The 16425-nt window shown below is 41.2% G+C and overlaps 1 long non-coding RNA gene across 1 annotated transcript in view; it reads left to right on the forward strand.

Annotated features, from left to right (window-relative positions):
* The window catches only part of LOC128850344 (uncharacterized), a 40100-nt gene extending 24241 nt beyond the window's left edge, over positions 1 to 15859 (forward strand). The window contains exons 3-4 of the long non-coding RNA XR_008447668.1: positions 12512 to 12639; positions 14846 to 15859. This is a non-coding gene — a long non-coding RNA (uncharacterized LOC128850344). The remainder of the gene's footprint in view (positions 1 to 12511; positions 12640 to 14845) is intronic.
* Positions 15860 to 16425: the final 566 nt, after the last annotated feature.

Below are 16425 nucleotides of genomic sequence, written 5' to 3' on the forward strand. Positions count from 1 at the left end.
GGATGAACCTGTTTGTGTCTTTATTCCTTGGCTGTAATAGATCTCTAATGCCTTATTGATAGATAAAACAAATCAAGAGAACTATTGCTCTCGTTCCATTAGACATGGTATCTGTGAATTGCAACTGATGGGCATATTGTATTTTAATCCTTGAGTATCTGGTGTCGGATGTTATATAGGCCACAAATTAATGAGGTTTCTTGTAAACCAGTGGTTCTCAAAGGCTTTGTATGCATCACCTTCCTCTGTTTTGTGTGATGTTAGTGCCTGCCCTTCCCAGACTGAGCAGCGGCTGTGTCCCACTGAGCCAGGGCATTCTGGCTGAGAGATGAGCCTTATGTGCCCATTCTGCAGGTATCTGCTTGCTGGTCTGCTGCCACCAGTTAGGCTCAAAAATCTGGTCATTAGCTAGCCCAAGTTATGGTTAAAATCAATAAACAGTCACTAGCTTTCTTCAATCAGTCAGCAGTTATGTTGGAATAAGGTAAAGAAGCAGAAACTGAGAGAACGAGAGCGAGAAGTGAGAGAATCATCTCTTTCCCATGCTTCTTTTCAAACAGAAGATGCCTCATCTGCCAGAAATGTGTGGCTCAAGAGAGAAAATTGAGACCACTGGACACATCGAAGTTGATGAGTACATCAACTGTACATTTTGGGTACATCATTGTGCCAGTAGATTACTATGATTAGCTGCTACCATTTTTTTTTTCAAGTCACGTTACTAGAAATACACAGAAAAGTTTGTCTGAAAGGGGAACAATCTTGGCTGTGAAAAAGCTACTTGCAAGGGAAAGGAAGTCTTTAATCGCTTTACAAGACTTATTTACAAACAAAGGTGTAATTTGGATCTTAGTAGTTTATTCAGTTCCCAAAGTTTGTAGAGTCATTTCTTTAATGACTCTACAAATAAATAAATAATTATTAATAAACGACTTAATAAAGTCGTTTCTTTAATTGATTTGGGCTTTGCGGCCTCTCGACCATGGGGTGGTGTTCATTTGGCAGGGTCTCGTCAGGCTGAGGCTTGCTTTTCAAGTCAATAACAATGGTAATGAAATACTTTTCACTTATAAATATCCTTTCATCTGAGATGCCAAATCACTTTGCACAAGTTAAATGCTTCTCACAATACTGAAATGCATGTATGGATTATTATCCCAGTTGCAGCAGCAATGAGAACATAGGAGCAAAGTGAGAAATTGGTTTTCTTGTGCCAGTGGCAAAAAAGGAAACAGAATTTGGGCCAGAAGTTGCTGCACACACAGTGCAGGGGAAACCAAATGGGATTCACCTGCAAATCTGTAATCTGTGTGTTGGTGCTGATAATGATGGTTTGATGATGGTTCTGGAACACAAGGTGTAGTCAAGATCAGCAAGAGCAATTGGGTGGCCCAGGTCATGTTGCACCACACTGTGAGCTGGACTGGGAAAGAGGCATCACCGTGCCAAACACGCTGCAATCTTTAACTCCCGTAATCTGTAACTCCCATGCTGTCTATCTACCTAGCTGCCTGCAGTGGGGCTGTATACAGGGCTTAAAGCCTGCAGGGCTGAGGTGTGCTTGACTCTGCCTTGCATCCACCCAGAGTGTATGAAAAGGCAGATTGGAGCCTGAGAGACTCAGAAGGTTCTGTGACATGCTATCTCCAGAGACTGCTGGAGTTCACACCATGGTGACCTCTTAGATATTGTGTCTGAAGGGTTGGATCATAGTGAGTAAGCCCAGTCTTGGGACAAGCCTCAAAACAAGCTTGATGAGCCAGTGAGAAACCTGCTCTGTCTCACTGTATCTTGAAGCAGCTGAGAACACGGCTCTGACAGAGTCTGATACAGACATCCTTATCCCAGGTAGGCTTCGCACTTCTTACTCTGTGCTTCCGTTGCCTGGAGTCCAGGAATAGCCCACCAACAGACACAAATGGGTGATGGAAGAAGATCAAGCTGTCCTTCCTTCCTTTGCTAGTGCAGCGATGGCCACAAGGTTTTGAGAGTACCAGCCTTTGCTGCAGCCTGTCCAAACCTGCAGATTAATTTCTGGCCCTTGGTATGGTGGGGTTTTTGGTTTATTTCTGTTTTTAATTTAACAGGAGAAAAAGGAGAGCAGAGCTTGACTACACGGTGAGTTGTTTCCTAAAATTTTTTCAGCAAGCATTAAGAAATTCATTTGGATTTTGTACTAAGTGAAAAACTTCCTCTCTTTACTTGTGTCATCAGGATACTTCTGGATTTTCTGCACTAATGGCAATTATCTCAGTGGAACAGCAGATTCCCCCCTCTCTCTGCGCTGAAACAAAGAGGAAACTGGTGTCCTCTTGTTTTACTCAGCTTGACCCCCAGCCTGCAATTTTTATGATTTGTGTGGCAGTGAAAGGCAAAGAAAGCAGAAAAAAGGAAGAGCACAGGGAAGACAAGGAGAAAGAAGCTTCGTTTTTCCCAAGCTGTCCTAGGACTGACTGCAGCTCAGCTAGGACTGATTTGTGGCCATCGAGTAAGCGAACACAAAAGCATCAGGAAAGGCACAAAAGGCTCTCCTAAGAGATTGACAGCTTGTTAAGGACCATTATTAATACAAGTTCAACTTAAATGACAGGGTCACCTATATGATGCTGTTTGGGCTCCCTGCCCTGGTCTCATAGCATCTTGCCACATTTTTATTCAGAGGTTTTATCTGACAGGGACATAACATTGAAGTAACCAATATTTATCCTCATTTATCTGAATAGATACACTCTATGTTAACTCATTAGTGACTGAAAGGACACCACACTTGCACCATCCTCCCTCATCTTTAGCTGAAGGAGGAATCACTTGGAAAAGAATTTTAAAGACACATTTCATCAAGAAAATGAAAGCAGTTCGTGGCAAGGGACCATATGAGCAGTATTGCAGTGGTCTGTAAATTAAAGGCATTTTTGCAGACATCTAATATAGCAGCTGTGTCCTAGGAAGCCTGCAGTCCAGTATGATAACTGGTCTCTTGCACAACATGACAATTGAAAGAACCATTCCTTGTCTTCAAAACAGTAGGACTGTGGCTATGCATGTGAGGATAAATAAAGGAAAAAATGCATGTTTTTCAAGCAGTATAATCTATTATTTGGTTATCAGAGGCTCCCATACCAACAGTTCCTGTTAAAGGGCAAGATATTAAGCACTTTTTTTTCCTGCCAGAAACAACTGAAAAACTATGACTGAAATGAGCCGGCACCTTCAGCATCTGGCGTAGAAGGTCTGTGATGCTGTCCTGTTTCCTGGCTGTGTCCCAAGAAGGAGGCAAATGGGAAGTTAAGTGTAGGGTGGTCTAGTCCACATCCACCCCACTTTTTCCCCTTTTAAGAAGCTGTGCAGAGTCTCTGTCTCTTGCTTATCATCATCATCAGAGAACTGCTTAACTTAACCAGTCAATCCTGGAGTTTCACAGTCTCTCAAATTTTGTGTTAGCGGCAATCCTTGTTTTCAAAAACCTCATCTTTCGTCCTTCAGAAACCAATACTATAGCAGTTCGAATAAATAGTAAAAAAGAGTGATGGTGACAAAAAAATAAACAGAAGATAAAAAAATAAACAGAAGGCTCAACAGCTGTAAATCAGCATAAATCTATTGACTTTAGTGGAGCTACACCAGTATGGACAAACTGAGGTTATTATCACTGTTATTATCACTGTGTATGTGGCATTCTTTTTGGGAGGACTTTTATCCACAGCAGCTTCTTTAATTATCATTTTCCTGCTTAGCCCATACTTGCCTGGCATTTTATTGACATCTCCTCTGTAATAATCAAGCTTTTTCTTTTTTAGACACTGCAGTTAAGCATTGTACAATTTTAACGGTGGTCAGAATCAGGAAAGAGGCCACTGACATCTTGTGACTCTTTGTGCTGTTTGTGCATTAAAAGAAAATCTAAGAAAGTAGAACAATTTGGTTAAAAAAAAAAGATTGTGTGAGTTTAAGGCTGCTCAAGGGCAACCTTAATTTATGTGCCAATAAGTTACACAAATATTTTCTCTACTATTCAATTAAGAACAAGTAGTTTCCTTGGCAACGGCCACATTACATGGAACTTACCCGAGCTCTGAGTTCCAGCAGAGTACTTTCCCTAAGAAAGGAACATACTCATCTATCATGTAAATGTCTAATTTGTACACGGTTTTGAGAGAGAGGGGAGAAAATGGAATTTCCATCAAATTACCACAGACCTACTCTTTTACTGGTCCATGCTCTTTTCAATAGTTCTCTCCTGCTTTTCATTTATATCCTGATGATAACTTTCCTATTAAAGTTGTAGAACAGTAGAATTGTAAGCTGGGTGTATTAAAATTGCAAAAGGATGGCAAGCTGCTGATGAAAAAGATGGTTGGGGGTCTGGTTTGAAAACAGGAAGGTGGCAGTCTTCTTCCATGCAGAGTTGCTACTGAACATGTACTCTGTGGTTCAGTTATGATGATGGTGATTAGTTCTTTTGTGGGCAAAAATAAAGGATCTCAGCTTGATTACACACCAAATTGCTGTTTCCTTTCAAACTATCACCTTTCTTAGTGTTGCAGGTACTCTGCCTTGTAACCTTTGCCAGGCTGCTGCCTCTTTGAATGCAGGTCTCCTGGGAGGTGTGTGGGCAGCGCATACCCGCCACTGACCTGCAGATCTATGTGTCTGTCCCTGTGCTAGAAGCCCTCTCACCTGCCCTACAGTATTCCCCAACACAAACTGAAAAGCTGCAGTTGGAGCCAAGCCTAAACCACATCTCAGGATGCAGAAACACCTAGATATGTGGCAAGGGAGAGAGCCTGCCCCACTTTCACCTTGGAGGGAAGGCCTTGCTCCCTTCCCATATGCTCCTGCTCTCTTCCCGGTGAAGGCTGCAAACAGCTTCCCCAGGAAAGTCCTGGCTCAGCTCTACTATTCGCATAACCCTGCCATGGAAAATGGATTTGGCACTGTCAGATTTAATCTCCAAGGGAATGTTTCTGCAAAGCTGGAACAAAATCTGTCCCACTGCTTTCATCCTGTGGCTTATATTCAATGCATAAGTCAACTTTAGTTTTTTAAGATGTTGTTCTACAACCTTTTCCCCCATTCCTGTGCCTATTGGCAGCGTGAAGCCGGAAATCATTCTTTTGCACTGTTTGAAGCAATCTGCTCTTGGAAAAAAACTCTCGTTAGTCACTCTTCAAATTTTTACAGTCTTTTAGATCACAGACATTCTTTGTATTTAAAGATCTCTCATGGGAAGATAGGATTCTTTCTATCCCCTTTGTGGCAGTGGGAATCTTGCTATGGAGTTCAGTCATGGCAGAATGCTGCAGTGTCTGTGTCTATTCCATTTTCCTCCCATCTGTCTATGCCTTTTAGCTCAATTAATACAAAACCTAAAGGAATCATGTTTAATCCCAGCTTTTATAATTTGCACACCTAGGCTCTTTTAAGATTATTTAGTAGATTTATTGTGGTAGTACTCTTCCTATTGAGCTGTACCCTACTCCAAAGGAAGAGCAGTTCTGAGCAGTTTCACAAAATTTGTTTCTTGCAGTTAGCAATTAGGTTAATTATTTCCTGTTCTGCAAGTCCCTAAGACACTGAAACCCAGAGATAATATGTAATTATGCTGCTCTAATTCCAGGTCAGTGTGAAGGTGTGATTGTGATGAAATATATGTTTCTTCTTACTTGATAAAACATACAAAGTTGGCTGCTTGGTGGCTAATGTTAAGATTAATCAACTCAGTCATGATTTACTTTAAGTTCCTGAGCATTGTAAACAGATAAACACCATGTAATGGCCTTATCTAGTTCTGCTCTCCTCCCTCCCAGCATTTAATTGTACCCGTCCTTCAGCCAGCCTATATCCCCCTTAATTACATGCTGTAACGTATGAATTTCTCTGGCTGCTTTGGAGGCTGGGAAATGAAAAGTCATTGCAAAGTCGTCTCATCTGTGAGCTGACAGCGCAGGGTGAGACAGGAAACGCAGGTCACTGCCTGTTGCTGTGTGTGCAGACAAGGTCTGATTTTCCTTTTGTCCAGTGGGAGCTGACACATTTTTGCTAACTTTGGGGTATTTTTTCCTTGCCTTGCTAACTCTAGTGAGAAGTTGCTGCAAAGTGGGATTTTACTAGCTTAGGAGGTACGTGTGAATCTTCCTCTCATTTTCTAGGGATAAGGTGAAGGCAGCCAAGGATCGGTATGGTGACTTGCAATCAATTAGCTTCTTTGCTTGAATGTGTGAGAGTGTGTAAATATCTTGCTGTCTGGCTTTTTTTTTCGATGTTGTAATGGTGCTAAGTCACCTGATCTATTCATCAATCCTCTACTATGATGCTATGCCAAAACCAAAAAACTTGTGAGACTAATTTTGAAATAGATACTAAATTTTTACTGTCTCCTTCCAGTTAAATTGTTTGACAATACCACTGGGAACTCATAAAAATCCTGGTTTATCTTTTCAATTCCTAAACTCATCATATCCTTCTGTGGAGCTCTAAGCCATTCAGCCGTGCCATTCTCATAAATCTGGACATGTTTTTTAATCAAAATCGCTATGACATACTGTAAATTCTCCTTCCTTCAGGTCACATAATACTGCAGGGCACAACACTGAACATAATAAGCAATATCCTAGAAAATGCTTTCTATAACCCTTTCATACACTATCTATTTTTAAAAGGAAAAGTTATGGTTGAGAAACAAAAAAACACGACAGAAACCATCACTGTGTGTAATGAGGTCATGAGGTCACTAAGATGGCATGCACACAAAATAAAAATCCCTTTGACCTTGCCCATCAAAGAAATCATAATTTAAACATCTGAGGGATGAATTTAAGTATTTTCTTAATGCCAGTATTTTCTTAAATGCTGGAAGAACGCATCTGTATGTCTCCTGATATAAGCAGTGCAAAGTCTGCTCAGCTCTGGTCAAATCACATCCAGCTAGGCCTGTGTCTCTAACGGTGTTCATAGACAGTAGACCAACACATCCAGGAATGTAATAAGATTTAGTGGTGATGAACTAACATCCTATATGGACACAGTGAAAACAAACACTCCGTCATAAACTTCATCAAAGTACAAGATGTATTTTGAATCACGGCAAAAGAATAAATTACAGTTGTTTTCACCTCTGTTAATGATGCCTTTCCTACTAAAACCTTGAAGATCATTTATAATATAGGTGTTATTTCTATGAAAATTACTATTTCAAAGATGACCTTCCTGAACCCTCTGCTGCCAATGTAAGTCTCATTCTTATTTTGAAGAATCCCCTTGAAATTTTGAACTGCTAGAGCAGTTTAACAGATGCGTGTGCCAAAGCCCAAAAACAGTTTTACCACTAATCATTCCTCTTAAACTTTGTTTTCTGGGAAAAGAAAGTAGTGTGTGATTATTTATTTTGCTGAGCATTAAATAGGTGACTTAACATGCTTGCTGCGCCTGCATTAATTATTCATCTGCCTAATACACTACATCTCTCTATTTTCAAGACAGTTCACTGTGCCAACTCTTTTTGATGCTGTCTTCACTAGTACAGAAAGCCCATACAGCAGCCCACAACTTGATCTACTAGTTGTAAATGGAAACTTTCTGGAACAAGTTCCATAAGCCTGACAATGACCGCATTGATCCTATTATTGACACAGGAGTCTGCTCTTTTACAGTCACAGAAATAATGGGAAAATGGTGCGTAGTTAAGAATTTACATGTAGAAGTATAGAGACAGATGAGCTTTTCGCCCTCTTCTTTTTGGAAGCAAGACACAGCTATTTCCTTCATGCACATAACATGACAAATGCATCCTCCAGTCACTTCAGTGCCTTTTTCGTTGCAGTGGCAATGATGTAACCGAGAGCTGAGTTTGGTACAATGTTCTTTGTTCAGCCATCTGCCAAATTTAATGAAGTGATAAGGAATAGTTTAAGCTGGATTTGGCCTGCATCGTATGATTAAATCCGGGAAGTGCCCCTATTATGTGTTAGATGTGCTTTTGGGTAACGATTAGATCTGCTTGGTTGGCTGAATTCAGGGTATTTTACCTTTCTGACTCCATCAGATACAATAAAATATTTCAGAATCATTTGTGCCCCTTTCATTTTGATGGCTATCTTTCATTTGATGGCAAGAAGCCAGATTCCATGCCTGCTTTACTAACCCTTGCTTAATGTCCTTTATCTTCTCCTGATTTCTATAGACCTTTTTTGAATTAATGAGAAAAACCTCCAAAACCCATCAGACTGCATGAAGATCTATGCCTCTGCTAACCACCTGGAACCACTGGAAGCAGGTCACTTACTCAAATTTCCTGTTGCAATAGGCAAGTCAATACATTTAATCCAGACGCTGTTACTCCAAAGGCTTGTGAAGACAAGGGTACACCATCAACAATCTCTTCCAATTTTCAGCAACAGCTTAGAACATTCCCAGGGAAGAAAACCTTTGCTATTTTAGCAGTACCGGGAGGAGAGCGTAGTGGAAAAAAACCCTCAGACAAAGTAGCAATGTCACCAGTGCCATAAGAGGGAACATTTGAGGAGGAAGCAGTAGCTAAGGGCCAAGACAGTTAGGTGAGGATGGCTTAGTGCTGAGCCAGTGCTCTGCAAAGTGACATCTCTGCTTTGCATGGGGAGCTCCAATTGGAAGAAGCAGTCAAGCCTATGGAGAACATGGGCTGGGGCAGAAGCTTGTGAGCTGCTCCTGGCTGAGAGTTCAGGTCTTGAAGCAGTGCAGTCACTGTTAAATGCTGCTATAACTAACAAATCGCATGGGCAGGCAGCATAATGCTCTATGGATGCTGCTGTGGCACTTCCAAGCTTTAGCCAACATAATACTGTGCAGAGATTTGCACTTCTCACCTTCCACCCCTGTGGGCTCCGAGAAACCTCTGCAGACTCTCTGTGGCATAGAGTGGCTGTTTTCTGGGAGTCCCAAGCCTGGCAGCACGCAGCTGCTGGGTGGGCAGCTTTTGCATCAACACAGCAAGTGTGGGTGTTACTCTGTCTTATTTAGGTAAAGGAAATAACCAACATTCTCTTACAATTAAATATGAGATGTGAGATTTCTGAGTTAAACCAAGATAATTTTGCAATGCCTTGCCAGATTTTGCATGTCCTAATATGATGGACTAAGCACCTCAAACACTTCTTGAGGAAGGGACCAAACATGAATTTACAATTTAATTTACCAGCCCAATGCAGTTAGTTACCATAGAGGTAATCCCTTTTCTGTTTCTACTTCCACAGCACCAGGAGTCTGCACATTCAGGTGCAGGACAATCACCTGTCTTTGCCAGCTCAGTTCTGTACACTGGCAAGACAAAGGGAAGACAGAAAACACTACAAAACTCATAAGGTTGTAGCAGAATGACACTTTCACCATGTGACCGACGTAGAAGGAGGGACACAAGGCTCAGATCTCTCTTCCTGAGTGTCGGGGCTGTGCCTCTCCATGAAAGAAGACACTGAGACAAATTGCAGTGTAGGGTCAGGACAGCCTGAATCACATCCATATTTTTTTTCACTTGGGAGGTGAAGAAAACACAGACAATTTCAAAAAACCCAATGGTCATTGTGTACCTCCGCAATACAATTTTTCCACTGGTAAACGTGTACTTTCACCTCTCCCTCTACCCAAGTGCCGGGTAACTGCACTTATTTTGATGTGTTCCGCGTGATCTGGGCAAACTGTCCTACTCCAGCACCACAGGAAGGACGGTGTATCCATAGAGTCTGTGCCTGGGGAGCAGAGGAGAAGGCAAAGCACTCTGGGGTGTCCTAGCATGCGGGCAGTGGGAAGGAAAGGGCGCTGGCAAAACCAGTGACACAGACACTGGTAGGGAGCCTTAGCCTGTCCTGCCTCAAAGGAGTTGTACTGGACTGGTTACAGGGAGCCAATAATATGCCAGCCAGGACTCCTGGAAAGGATAAAATATAGTGAGCTGTCATAACTAATGGTAGAGTTTAATCCTACACCGTGAGGCATAAAATATATTCAGAGCCCACCACGTTACTGGCATGGTAGCAACTCATGGTAGGGATGTGTGCAGAGCTGCCAGATAGCAGCAGAACTGGGAGGAGCATAAGAGTTTTAGCGTGCTGCTTCCTGCGATGCAGGGCTTGAAGGCTTTGCTTCTTTAGGACCCAGTTTCTTTCATTTTCCAAGTGCAATGCCTGTGAGCAAAAAGTGACAGAGCTACAGGGCTCAGCAGTTGCACTGCTACTGTTGTTTTCATCCTTTCACGGCAGTCAAACCCTTAGAGTTGGAGGGGCTTAGGTTCATACACAGCTAATGTGCGCTGTAAGATGTGAACTCTGTAAAAATCTTTTCCATATTTTAGCTGTTATGTTTTCTCTTCGTCTGTTAAAATAACATCAGCCCCACAGCACCTCTTCCGGCACTTGTCATAGTCTTAAAACCAGAGAAACTATAGAGAAAATAAGAAAGAAACCAGTGGTAAGCAATGAATGGAACTGGAGTCTCTGAGGCCCAGGTTAGTAAATCAGAAACTCGTGTTTGCACACAAAATAATGCTGCTTTTTGCTTTTGCAGCCCTACCCTGCCCACAGGCAGAACCAGAGAAATGAAAATGGCTGCAAAATCCTATTGTGAACTCGGCCAATGAGGAACTGGAGAATTTCTGTGAAATCTCTCTGAAACCAATTTTAACGAACACAGTCCTGAATATCTGACAGTGAAATATTTTCCAGTTGATACCACAGTCCACATATGATCTAGATTTATTCAACATATTTATTGTTCTATTTACTCATTCCCTTCTTTACTGCTACTTGAATATTTTTCCATTCATACTCTTAAAAAAACATATTTATTCTTGAGTCCACTATAGTTATTGTACTCCCAGCCTCCAGAAATGGGCACATGTTAGGTCAGGCTGTCTCTGAACTCAGGTCTCTTGAGCACAGGTCTATTCTGATACTAGCAGGCCGTAAGAATTTTTGCTATTGCTAGTAATTTATTTGTGGTGTGCAGCCCGTGAACTTCTCTAAAAGCATTTAGACAGCATTTAATATAACCTTTGCTATCAGCTGGAGAACTCTGGGAATAGATTGCACCATATTTCATTCATATATTGAAACTTCTTAAAAAGCAAACTTCTACTGTTAGAATAATTGCAGTTACAGCTTGCGGCTACATACATGCTGCATAAAATGAGATGCAGCAGTGCAGTGTCTAATGAGAAAAAAAAAAGCTCTAAGGAAGTCTCCCCTGTGCCCTTATGAGTTGATAATACCTAGATGTAGATCTGTATTGCTTCTTATTCTGGGGTTTGTGTTTTGGTTTTTTGTTTGTTTGTTTATTTAAATGTGTAAGCATTAGCTATTGTATAAATATATGGTTATCCACCTTGTAATTCATTATAATGCATAAGAAAAGATGGAATCCTTTGGCATTAGTATAGTCTAGCACATGAATACACAGTACAGGGACTTTATGCTACCCCAAGAATTAGCAGTAAAAAAGTCTACTGTCTTCTTCAGAGCCCTTCCATGTATTTGGGATATTGTGAGAATAACATTATAAAAATGATGGGTTTTTTAATAATCTGCAGTCTTGTGAAAGGAATGTATGCGTACAGTGCATTCTCTTTGGATGAAACAGTTACTTTTCAGCACAATCACATTTTAAAAGTGAATATTTCCAAATATTTTTATTTTTAACCATTATCAGATATTTCAAACTACACTAAAGAGACAACATTTTAAACAATTCCAGTTTAAGACAAGAAGAATATAAACCAGGATCTGAGTAACAAAGAATTTGGGGGTTTTGTTTCATTCCTACATTTTAAATTTAATTAAAAATTTGTTTCTACTAATTTTAGACATATCTGAAACTAAATTTCTGCCCAGAGCATTTTTTTACAAGAAGAAGTTGAGGACTTGCATCTGAAATCCTTGAAGAGCTTTTGAAAAATCTGATATTGAAATGTGCGCAAAGATTATGAGTTCAGTTTAAGGCTGTTTTGCAAGTACTGGGAAAGTACGGTCCCAGCGTCTGCCACTGGCAATTTCATGAGTAATAACCTCAATAACCTCACTCGTTGCAGTGATCCCCCCTGTGTCATAACAAAGACCTTGCAGCTTCCTGATGAAGACTGATGTGTGCTCTGTGCGCCTTCTGTTTGGGTCTGATGCCACATTCCTTCTCCTGACTTTTTTGGCCAGAAAGACCCAAGTGCGAAATTCAGAAGGGCTTATCAAACTCTGTGGGTGGTACCAAGGACTGCAAATTAAATCCCGTCCACACAGACAGGTTGAGAAAGGGAGCAGCTGAGTGTAACCTTTTGAACTTTCTGAGAAATTCAAGTATTGCCTCAGCCTAATGTTTCTGTTTGTCCCCTTGGTAGCTGTTTATATTCTTCTCTATGGAAAAAGCAAGATGTTTGAATCTTGAGGACATTTTATATGTGCTTCTGAGTTGCCCCAGTGCACAAATAAACTGTGTAGGTGCTTTGTTATCAGAATAATCTCACATGATCAGTCATACATTGTTCTCTTGTCAACAGCAGCCATCTAGGACCAGCCTTGTGTCTTGGACTGAATCCAGAATAAACAAGCACCCTGGTGGAAATGCTCCATAAACACCCAGAATCTGGAGACATTCTTAACTTGCAGGATGTCAAGTTTTTTTCTGGTAAGAAAAAAGCCTATTATACTCAGCATAAGGCCGTTTCATTGGATGGGAGATGTAGATATGGAAAATTTCAAGCAAATCACTTTGTAAAGAAAGTTTGAGAGTTATAAGCAGGTGTTTAAGAACATTTAAAAAAAAACCACATTTTTTTTCTATATACCTGGTAGGATACACATAGGGCCAAATCTCTGGAGGCATAAATGAGAAAATGTGCTGAAGCTAATGAGTTTAATAGTCACATGTAGGTATTATGGTCTCCTCATGTTCCTCAAAGAATTATGGGCATTTATGATTTTATCATTACACTCTTTTCCTCTCAGATTTGGGAGGCATATAGCTCCTAGTCCCATGCAGCCAGGTCATGGTATTCCTCTTCACTTCCAGCACATTTGTGGTACATAGAAATAAAACTGTTCATCTGATGGTTGTGCTTTAATAAACTGCTTTTTCCATATGAAGCTGTCTATAAACAGCTTTCTGTTTTGATTGAAAAAATGAAATGGACCCCAGACCAGAGTCAAACCTCACATACTTTTGGGATCCATAACATTAATACGATTGTGAGACCCCTACCTTGCATGGAAGGGACTGACAAGGATTTTAAACCATCTTGCTAGTTTGGATTGTTTTATTTTTAATGATCCACAAGCTCCTCGTGGAGATGCTGAAGATCTGCCTCAGCAGATGTAATATTCTTATATTGCTTTTGGTCCCTCAGTCAGTGTATCCAAGGCTGGCTCAGGATCTCTGCAGGGCACTCATGTTAAATTGAACAGCAGTATCCAGAGTTGCATAGAGCACCATTGAAATGCATAATATAATCTACACCTAGATTAATGATCCCCTGGAAAATAATAAAATGTGTTATTAAAAGGTGTATAAACATAGTGGCAAGCTGAAGCTGTAAAAACTCCAGCATTCTTTTGTCCTGCTCTACTGAAGGGGAGTACTGCCATTATAGGAACGAGTATTTGGCCCTTAATGATTTTGCTGTAATAGTACACATGGCAATTCTTATAATCATTGTGGTTCTACTAATGCTTTGCCACAGAGAGCACAAGCATTTGAGAGCACAGGTTCATATCTGACAAAGGAATCTCTAACTGCTCTCCAGTATTATCCCATTTAGGGAAATTGCTGCTTCTCCATAGAATCAGTAGTGAGAATACTTCCTCTGAGAAAAATATTTCCATCCTCAAACTGCCCAAGGGAGGAATTAAAGAGAAAAATATATACATCACAACAGGATATACTCTAGTGTGTTATTGCTATTTCAGTATGCAGGGCTTTATGTCTGTTCCTGCTTTTCCACTCACTGCTGTTCATTATCTTTCCCCTTGCAATGGAGCTCCAAGGCATTTCCACACTCTTGCTGCAGTTGAGAAAGAAGAGATGCTGGCAAAGAATTAGATTAGTGTGTGGAAGGGGGAATTCTCCTGCTTGGGGTTATGCCCTCAGCAAGACATGTTGCAACATCTGTATGCTATTATACTGCAAAGTGTTTCATTCTGCTGCTCTTCTACCCCTAAGAAAACCTCCCAGCTGCCCTACAAATTTGTCCTATTTATATATTTGATTCCATTAAAACTATAACTGTACTGGTTGAAATGTTTGAATTCAAATATTTATTTTTGCACAAAACCACTACCCAACAGCAATGTTACGCGGAGACAGACGGTAGCATTCACAGAAGGAAAAGTGACACTCATGAAAGGGCCAGAAGAGTGTTAGGAGAGTAGCAGAAACATCCGATGGGTGAGACAAAAACGAAACAAGAGAATTGATGCACTCCTCCTTCTTTCTAAATTCTGTCTTGAGAAGACAAACAGAGCAATCAGGACAGTTATGACTGTGTTTAGGTCCTGCCCTTAGAAACTAGTGTGGGCTGGGGCAGTTGCTGTGTCACACAAGTCATGGGAATTTGTGTGCAGTGTGGGTGAGTACAACTGCGAGCCTCCTTGTCTGCTCCTCTTTTCGATGTCCGTGTAAATCTGTACCTGTATCAGGCACAACTATAGAGGCATCAACGTTTCTCAGAGGAAGGGTAGAAAGATGGAAGTGTATGTTTGCCTGATTTTAAATGTTGCACTGCCAACATTTGCTCTTTGCAGAAAATTAAAAATGCTATTTTTCAGTCTAGACTTTTGGGTGGCAGAGGGGAACTGCTGTAGAAAATCTCAGTCTGAGTTTCCCTTGTTGTTTGTAGGAAAGGGCTGGCAAGCGTGGTGTGCACCATAGTGTGGTACCCAATATCAGCCCATGAGACTGGAATATGCAATGTAAGTCCTCTCATGATCCCACACACCCAATGGCAAGGAGGTATTTGGCATGAATTTTATTAATATAAAATAGAATAACAACCTGCAGCGTAATATAGTAGCACTGATTGTCCAAAGATTTTAGGCTAGACTGTCTTTGTTGTAAAAACAAAAGCAGGGCTGGAGATCACTGCTTTATGCGCGGGTTTGGCAGGGCTTGAAATGCTGTGTGCTCCTGAGAAGTGTTTACAAATTGGAGGTAACTCAAAGAAAAGGAGGGAATTAAGAAGTGAGGAAGTTAGAAGGAATGATACATAAGACAGCAAAAGAAGAAGCCAGCAGACACATGCGTTGTCCGAGGTATACTGAGTAGGAGGGGTAAATTTAGTGAGCTCCAATGAGATCTTGAAAGACAGTAAGAGTAGCACATTGGGAGGAAGTTATTGTCGGGAAATGAAAGGCAAGGCACAATAAAGAAAAATAGTAGCCTGTACCGGCTGCTGGATTATTAATGACAAAAATTAAAACATCCAACCAAAAAGTTAATCCAAGCCAAGCCTTGTCTCCTGCATCTCTGGAATTTCATAGGGAAGCTTTCTTATCTCAAGTAAGTGAGGATGAAACCAGCATGGCCATTGAGGAGTTAATTTTGGAAAAAAGTACCCTTGAGAGAGCAGGAATACCAGGGGTGACCAGCCTCAGCTCCTCAGTTTATGCTGCTGACAAACAGTGCAAGAAGGACTGCCGTGGCACTTCATATGATTGACAGCAGGGCGATGCTAGCCCTGTGGATATGGCAAGGTCCTGCACGCACATTGGGACAGTTGCATCACTACAGACTGGGGGATGAATGGATCGTGAGCAGCTCTGTGGAGAAGGACTTGGGGATATTGGTTGATGAAAACCAGGACATGAACCAGCAATGTGTGCTAGCAGCCCAGAAAGCCATCTGTATCTTGGGCTGCATCAAAAGGAGTGTGGCCAGCAGATTGAAGGAGATGATTCTGCCCCTCTACTCTGCTCTCATGAGACTTCACCTGGAGTACTGCATTTGGTTCTGAAGCCCTCAGCATAGAAAGAACATAGACCTGTTGCAGCAGGTCCAGAGGAGGGCCATGAAGATGATTGGACAACTGGACCCCCTCCCATATGAGGACAGGTTGAGAGAGTCAGGCTGATCAGCCTGAAGAAGAGAAGGCTTTGATGAGACCTTATAGCAACCTTCCAATATCTAAAGGAGTCCTACAGGAAACATGGGGAGGGACTATTTATAAAGGAATGTAGTGATAGGACAAGCGGTAACAGCTTTAAACTGAATGAGGGTAGGTTTAGATTAGATATTAGGAAGAAATTTTTCACTGTGAAGATGGTGAAGCACTGGAACAGGTTGCCCAGAGAAGTTGTGGAAGCTCCATCCCTGGAAGCGTTCAAGGCCAGGCTGGATGGCTATTTGAGTGGGTGGGCTGGAACTAGGTGACTTCCAAGTAAAATAATTTTATGATTCCATTATTCTAATTCTAGCAGTAAG

This window comes from Cuculus canorus, chromosome Z (assembly GCF_017976375.1).
Source record: "Cuculus canorus isolate bCucCan1 chromosome Z, bCucCan1.pri, whole genome shotgun sequence".
In the NCBI taxonomy this organism is placed as follows: domain Eukaryota; kingdom Metazoa; phylum Chordata; class Aves; order Cuculiformes; family Cuculidae; genus Cuculus; species Cuculus canorus.